Source organism: Sceloporus undulatus, chromosome 1 (assembly GCF_019175285.1).
Source record: "Sceloporus undulatus isolate JIND9_A2432 ecotype Alabama chromosome 1, SceUnd_v1.1, whole genome shotgun sequence".
Taxonomy (NCBI): domain Eukaryota; kingdom Metazoa; phylum Chordata; class Lepidosauria; order Squamata; family Phrynosomatidae; genus Sceloporus; species Sceloporus undulatus.
In genome coordinates, this window is record NC_056522.1 from 37,609,173 (window position 1) to 37,617,934 (window position 8,762).

At 36.7% G+C, this 8,762-nt stretch overlaps 1 protein-coding gene across 3 annotated transcripts in view; it reads left to right on the top strand.

Moving 5' to 3' along the window:
• The window catches only part of KCNK2 (potassium two pore domain channel subfamily K member 2), a 125,880-nt gene that overhangs the window by 19,787 nt on the left and 97,331 nt on the right, over positions 1-8,762 (top strand). The window lies entirely within an intron of this gene.

The window sequence follows — 8,762 nt, forward strand, 5'->3', positions numbered from 1 at the left end:
GGAAGCTTTGCATATTTATATGATCTAAGATGGACCTTTGTAATTAGCATACACAAATATCCCTAAAGATGCTATACAAACACTAGTAATGATCCCATTATTGTTCAGATGACTCAACATTGTGGGCTTACTTTTAATATGTGCTGACATGTTCACTTCTTCTTCTTTTTTTCTGCTGAATTGTAGTTGTCAGACAGAACAGTGTTAATTATGAGCCCTGAAATCTGCTTGTAAAACTTTGGCATAGGGTTTGAATGAGAAGAACAATATTGGATTTGGGGTGATTAATTAAGACCCCTGACTGACTGAATGACTATGTCAGTTACACATTTGTGGGTAAAAGTGGACAGCTGAAACCATGTGGTGCAAAACACAACAATATTATTGCAGAATCTTGGTGCAGGTTTTTTTGGGGGACATATCAAACTGTGGCTACTAATTAACATAACAGTTTGATAACATCAGTTTAATGATCTCCTACATCATGTATGTCTGAACACATACAGAGCCCACTTGAGATTCTGTGCTGTTTCCTAAGAAGTAGAGTCCATAACAAATATATATTTTTTAAAAAAATGATAATTTAAAATTTTTAAAGTAGATTTTTAAAATTAAAAACAGATTCCAAAGTTTTCTTGAAAGAGCTAGGGCATGAATAGTATGAATATTAAAAATATTACTTGAAATTATATTCATAACATATTATAAATATGTTAGCAGTTTTGAAGATGGATGATAAACAGAACAATCCTTTTCTACAGATGATAAACATGAAGTATTCATTCTTTCTCTTCCCTCCCTTTGTAACCCTTGCCTTTTTCTAAATGAAAAGATAGGTAAGGTCAACAGCCAGAGACTTTAGACAGGTAAGGTGGATCTGAAAAATGAGAAGTCTACATAAAGAGTTGGCCCTCCACGTTTGCAGCTTTGAGTTTTGTGGACTTGACTATTTGTGGTTTTGAATAATATGTCCTCTCTAGGTATCTCTTGGTCCTCCAGTGCAACTTTGCCAGAAGTTGACCATAGAGTTGTGCTGGAGAACATAGAAGCTCCTAGACAAAAGGCATCTCTAGGCATTTGTAGGTCCTCCAGCATGATTCTATGGTCATGTTCTGGCAGATGTTGACCACAGAGTTGCACTGGAGGACCTGGAGATACCTAGAAAGGTGTTCTCTCAGGTAAAAAGAATAGTTTTTTTAATTTGTGTTTTTTCCACATTCATGGGGGTCTTTCACCCCTCACCCCAGCAAATGTGGAGGGACCACTATACATGCCAGGGATCCCATTTTTTTGGTGAACTGAAAATTCATCTGAAAACAATTCACAATAATTGCTTAGCCTATTTGAAAATGTATCAATGTGATGCCTGTATACTTGTAAATGAAGCCTATATATTTGAAAATATATCAATGTGATATTAAACAGCAATGTATCTTTGCTTCAATGATTGACTAGAATCTTCACGCTGGTGATTTAAACAGTGGCTTAAACACTGTAATTAAAATTGAGTTCAGTGAAGTAATTTAAATTAGGATTTAAATCAATTTGATTTTAATCAACTCAACCCTGCCCTGCTAGGAAGTCCCTCCTGGCCGATCCCATGGCAATGATCACCAAATTTGCCTTAGAAGAACAGCCTTGCATTTTACAGTGGCACTGAGAATTGGAGAGGTGATGTGTTTGTCTGTGTGGGTGGGCAATGGCAGAGAAAAGTTGGACCACAGAAAGATATCCATCAGACTGCAGAATTAATGCAGTCTCATGCCACTTTTACTGTCATGGCTCAGTGCTGTCACAGCTCAATGCTTTCAGAGAACCCTGGGAGCACAACAAACTACAAGTCCCAGAATTCAATAGCATTGAGCCATGGCAATTAAAGTGGTGTCAAATTGAATTAATTTTGTGGTAGCAGCCTGAGATTTTTGAGCTTGTGCATGTGGGAAAGCTGCATTCCCTGAAGAGAAACCCAGAAATAACTGAAATCAAAAAGAGAGCAAAAATAATAGTTTCATTGTAATAATAATAATAATAATAATAATAATAATAATAATAATAATAATAATTTAAAGCCCGCCTCTCCCCAGAGGATCTGGGCAGGTTACAATCAACAATAAAACATAGTAAAATAAAAACACAATCCCTAACCCACAATTAAAATAAAATAGCATAAAATCAGTTATTAAAATCACAATAAAAATTACAATAATTATTTGAGTATAAAGGGGAAGTGGATAGTCTAGCTTTCAAAGGAAAAATGACTGAATGTAAAAGAAGCAGGGAGGAAATAGAAAATATATTTTCATTTTGGAGGTAGAAATAAGGTACAAATTACATGCGAAAAGAGAAGACGAGAAGGTATGTCACGACCTAAGAGGGTGGGAAATATATGAACCCTTCTCCCCTTAAAGCCTCTGGATCAGAAAGTTCTGCCTGAAATGTAGAGGCTGAGTTGTGATATCTCCAGTGCTCTGCTTGGTTGGGAGAAAGCTAAACTATGGAACCTCCTTTATTTCCAAAGAGAGGTTAGTTATCAGCACAAATTGACACCAGCAATTTTCAACAGATGATATCCAATTCTATCTCCTTCTACTGCCTTTTTGTGACTAATGGGCTGCAGTAGGTTTTCAGCCTTGTCAAGTGGGCTCTGGGGATCAATGGTTTGATAATATCTACTTTTAGCCATATTATCACTTTCCTAATCAAACAGATACACGCATAACTTGAGGAGCAAACTCAATAGACCTTAAGAGTATAGTTTTTCTCCAGGGAGACTTAATTTGTCAAAGTGATTGATAACTGTCACATATATGTATAAAATAAAATAGTTTAATAGATTACCAAATTTATGGGATCCAGAGATTTATGAATCATATGATAGATATCTATGAAAATAGAATATGATGTACTACAACCAAAATGACAGGCAGAGCTGCTTTAATACTTTGCTCCTGTTGGTGTGGGTATACTGGTCAGTTGATTAAAAACATGAGTATTAACCTATGATGCTTGATAATGCAGGGCTGGAGTGCCATAATAAAACAAATTAACCTATAAAGTAATATTAATCTAATACTTTACTAGGTAACATTCACACTAGAGAGAATATTGTCATTTCTAGGTAGGAGAATTTATGACCAGAAATTCTATCACATAACAAATGAAATATAGGTACCACAGATTTTTAGACTGGACTTCAGGTTTGCTAGGTGAAATTACAACACTTAAATGGATGTACGTGTTATATTGTTTTACAGGTAAATAATAAGCTTTGTTTCTTTTCACAATGATAAGAAAATAACTATGAATTTACATACTGACATTAGGGATCCTTGAAGATCTATGGTTTAAATTTTGACTTGCATTTCTCAGAATGCTGTATGGTAAGGAGTGCAGTTACTAGGTTAATGCACCTCTGAGTTTTATGATACAGGCCTCTTTGCCCACCCCCATGTGTGTAATAATGCACAGTTTATATTAAAATGGGTACAGACATTTATATTATATGATAAATTCTGTATTTATGATAGAACATATTTATGTGTATATTAAACTGTATTTGAGTTAAAAATGAAGATTTAGGTCATTATAGGATAGAACTAACAGAGCATGGAAACCTCCCTGGATCTCCCAGCCAATGTGGGCATTTTGGCCATTGGATTCTGCTAGATTTATTCTAAAAATGAAGGAACACTTGAATCAATAACTTCATTTATATCCAATCATTTTTTCCAAAAGGGGAACTCAAGGTGGCATTGAGTAAATAGACTGATCACCAGCAGATATTACTATTCCATCTGATGTTGTGCTACAGGTTGTTATTAACATCGAAGTCTGGAATTCTAAAGCAGTAACTTCCTTCATGGTGGGAAAGAACAGTAGATGTCAAGAAATGCCGATGTTGCATATCTCTTTCTCTCTCTTTACAGTGGGCCCTTCCTATATGCGGAGGATCATTTCTGGGGGGGCCCTGCATGTGGGAAAAACTGTGTAAGGTTAAATCCTTTTATTTGTTATAGCGTCATGTTCCCACATGCGGTGCCTGAGGCACAGTTTTGTCCTCCATAGCTTGCTGTATGCGTAAGCTCAAAGCCATGTACAGCAAGCCCGCATATGGCAAGGGACCACTATATTATGATCCCCCCCCCATTTATTCTGTGCCATCACTGAGCATATTTTGAGAGAGACAGGCATACTATATGGCCTAAGATATACATCAACAAATATAATATCAATGTAAATATCAATAAATATGAGTAGCTAATAATTTTTTAAGCTAAACTAAAAGATACCATCCTATGTATCCATATTTCGGCAAGGAAAATATACATGGAACCAGGCATTAAGCAGTTCTGTGAATGTAAATCAGGAATTAGCATGTTACTTCCATGTTGTGCTTCTGAACTTTATTTTTGTGTGTGCTTCCTGACTAGAACACCTATGGCTAGCAGGCCATATATAATAATAATAATAATAATAATAATAATAATAATAATAATAATAATAAATTTTTTTATTTATATACCGCCCTGTGGCGAACCAATCCGGGCGGTTTACAACATTAAAATAACATACAGCATAAAAACAATATATTTCCCTCCCCCCTTAAAAAGTTATTAAACAACATATCTAATTTAAAACCACAATAACTAGAATATAATAAATAATAAATATATGCCCCACAGTTGCTGTCTGAGAGTGGGTTGTCCCTCTACCAGATAAGTCTTTTTGTGCTGCTAACAGCAGCAGGGAAATGCAGTCTGAATCAGGGTCATTGGAGGGAGGAGTAGAGGCTTTCATCTCTTTTGCCTCCCAGAGGACTTGAAACACAGGCTGTTTTTTCAGTGCTGTTCACCACATGGAAACAGCAGTCTGTTTCTCATCTCTGACTCTCGTCTGATCAGTTCATGGAAGAGAAATTTTGGAGGCATTTTGGGTTCCAGCAAGCCCCATAGAGTAGAGAGAACATTCTCTTGTGTGGCTAATTTTGTTGGGGGCTGGGAGAAGAGAAGTTTTAAACTCTTTCCCTTTTCCACTTATCCTGCCCTATTCAAGCAAAGAGCAGGAGCCCATGAGATATAAAGTTGCAGTACAGGCCAGTCAGTTCAGCACCTAGGAGAGTTCCAAGTGAAACACCTTGTTTAGGCAAGATCTCAAGCTCAGCTAGGCCTTTTATAATTATAATTATAAAAATAATTAGGGAGCCCTGGTGGCGCAGTGGTTAAATGCCTGTACTGCAGCCATTCACTCGAAACCACAAGGTTGCGAGTTCAAGACCAGCAAAAGGGCCCAAGCTCGACTCAGGCTTGCATCCTTCCGAGGTCGCTAAAATGAGTACCCAGACTGTTGGGGGCAAATTAGCTTACTTGCTAATTAGCTTACTTGCTGTTCACCGCTATGATCTTTGGAATAGCGGTATATAAATAAAACAAATTAAATTAAATTAATTAATTAATTAAGAAGTCTTCCTTCTGCTAGGCTTCAAGTTTCTCATCTTAGGGGCTAGCTATACTTTTAAGACTATTCATAGAGTAAGAAGTATAGCTTATCCCTAAATTTAGCACTCTTTTTTTTTCCAGGACCCCATATGAGGTACATTGTAGGCATCTGTACATTTTCAAAAATTGTGAAGTCTTGGAAGAAAGTGTTAGGGCTAGGTTTGGTGTTACCAATGTTAGTTTGGAATTATGGGTCTCAGGCATGAAGGTATCAGGCTGAGTGGCTTCAGGTATTTGACATGCAAGTCATAGGCTCCCCAGTAGTATGCAAGCCTGGTGTCCTTTTTACAGATATCACTGGTTTCTCGACCTTTGAGTTTATGCCACTGCAGAGCTCTGGGGCTATAATAGGCACTAATAGCAGTCAGGAAACAGATATCTAGATTAACAAAGTTTAGGAAGAAACGTAAACACTTAACAGCCTTTCCCTAGGCTTCCATACCCTGAGCTTAAGGAACTGCAAGGAGAGCTGTGTGTGCAGGCCAGAAATATTTATGTGTGTGAATGCATCTGTGTATCAGCTTGAATATATGTACACAAACTGATCTAGAACTACATAATCTAAAACGTCAAGCAACATTTTGCAGAGTACTGATGGTTACTTTGAAAAATAATGAAAAAAAGATATGTCTAAGCTATCTATAACTGAGCAGTGGTAGGTTTATGTTCTGGATCCCAGAGAATCATCATATTAGTGATTAGTCATGGGTGACCTCAGCATGTTACTGTATTGCTTTGCATTGTTCTGTTACATTTGAAGAGCATGAAGAGCCTACTCTGGTAGCATGCCTATGAACTAATAGATTAACAGTGATCTAATAGTGAGCTCATTTGAAGAAGAGATGGTATGCACTTGTATACATTAAAAAGTGAGGTGGAAAACAGTGAAACATTTATTGGCGTCAGACCATGTTTTATATTCTTCTGAATATTTCTTTTTTCTTTCAAAACAGTCCTGCAGAATTTATATTGGAAGGGCAATCCAGAAATTTACTAAAAGTACTTGGTCATTTCCTCACCCTAGGTCTTCTCCCAAGTTAACTTAAAAAAACCAAAATCAAAAAGTAGTTGCAGATAAATATGTAATCTGTACAGGGTATTTTCCTGCTTGTTAAAAGTCTTAATATGGGAAATTGCTCTATACACTTATGGGTGTTGCCAAAAAGGAAAAAGCAAGTATGTAATGCAGAAGAAGTGTATTTGTAATACTTCTTATATTAATGTTTAAAATGCATGAATAGTTGGGGGCAGTTGGACATAATTTTCACAGTGGTGTGTGTGTGTGTGTGTGTGTGTGTGTGTGTGTATCAGTGAGAGAGGAAGAAAAGAAAGAAAAAAAGAAAGGGTATAAATATTCATTTATGTGTATTTGTGGGGATGTGATGGCATCTTATTTTGTTCAGGTTTGGGGCTTATCTCAGGTAAGCTGTGGACTTAGTCTATTAGAAATCTATATTTCAGTTGTTGGGAGCGTTTCTGAGTATGCTTCATGATGTTGCATACACATGGCCTTGGGTTGGCCTAGAGGGAGAAACTGTATTTATTCCATTATCTCAAATTGGTCCACAGTAGTATTATTTCACTCTGCTACAAAGCTCACACTTAGGCAATAACTTCTTTAATTCCTTGAACTCTAATGTTGTTTGCTCCATTATACCCACTTGTATGTTTGAACTGGAAGTCCAATATCCAGTTACCTATCTAAATAAAATCCCCACAAGCTGTTTCAATGTTTCAAGAATTTATTATTGTAATCCTCCTGCAGGTTTGTTAGGGTTACAATGTAGCACAAAATACAAATACTGTAAAGCATATCTTTCTGCCACTCAGCCAAAACTATGAATGAACAGAGCAGTTTTGTTTTGTTGCAGTTATCAACTATACTGCCTGATGCAATCTGATACAATATAACCATGATGTAACAAGATCTCCATAATTTTTGTTCATGTGAAATGATAGCCAATCATAAATCATGACATACAAGTTGGGGGTGATATAGGAGCTAACCTGCATGATTATGGTAAGCACAACAGGAAAAATTGCCAGTGTCCTGACTTAATGTCACAGGAGTCTTGTTAACTAGAGAAAATGCACATCAAAGGCAGATGCCGGTTATTAAGTACTTATCAAAGCTAGTGTTTTCAGTGCCAAGATTCCACTTACAGTATGTTTCATGGAAGATGATTTCCCAACCAACTGAAGTGCCTTTTATATATACTTGTCCTTTGCTTATAGCTCTGGATAGAGCAGAATATTTCCTCATGGTAAAAAATTCCACAACCAGGTTGATATGATTTGATAATGCTAATGGCCAGGTCATTGAACAGATAGTTTGTATGTTCACTTTCAGCTGAGATGTGTCAGTGTGTCATAGCTTGTTTTGGCTTCTGAAAATCTTCCCTTATGTCTTAATAAACATAGGGCCATTGCCAGTGGTGTTGTTCTACTGGATGGGAACTTCGTTGATGGACGAGAGCCTTTTATCAGTGGAGTAGAGAGAGATGTGATATTTTGTGTTTCATTTTGCATTTTGCAGTCCCATCATTCCTCAAACGTCTGATCCAGATTGGAATAAGTTTAGAGAAGAAGCAAAATTTGCCTACATTTGTCTCTTTCATCGTTTCAATGACAAACCATCACTGTCTTCCATGAGTGGCAGGATGGTGTTGGCTACAACTCAGTGAATATAGGATTGGGCTCATTTATTTGCCATCTGGGGGCTTTCTAGAGGTCACCACACCCCCATTCAAGATGCCTTTCCATTGAATATCATAACCATAACCAGAGGTGGAAGCTTTCTCGATAGTCTTCAGTATTCATATGTTCATATTGTATCTGTGAAAAGTGATTGCTAAGGCTTGAAATGAAGCTATTATACTGTTAGACTTCTCTGTTTCAGTCTCAAAGTTGCTGTCACATTGTACTGTATAGCCAGTAGTTTGTCACCTGGTGATCATTTTCAATTAGGGATGGAGAAAATTCTCAAGGAAGTTGTGAAAACATCTATTTTTATATTCTACCAGGATTCTTCGCATCAAGCCTAAAGAACATGATGAGATTTCACTTTCCTCTAGCAATAGTAGTGTCTGTGTTGAACTCTTGATCATTTAACCATCTTACTCTGTAACTCCCAGCAATGTCAAACAGAATAGATAACAAAGAACTGCAGAAATATAATATTTTTCATTTAATTGCCCTTCAGTCTTAGAACAGATACAGCTAAAATTGGAATTTTCTTTCAGAATTCTATGAAACATTGTGTTCTTA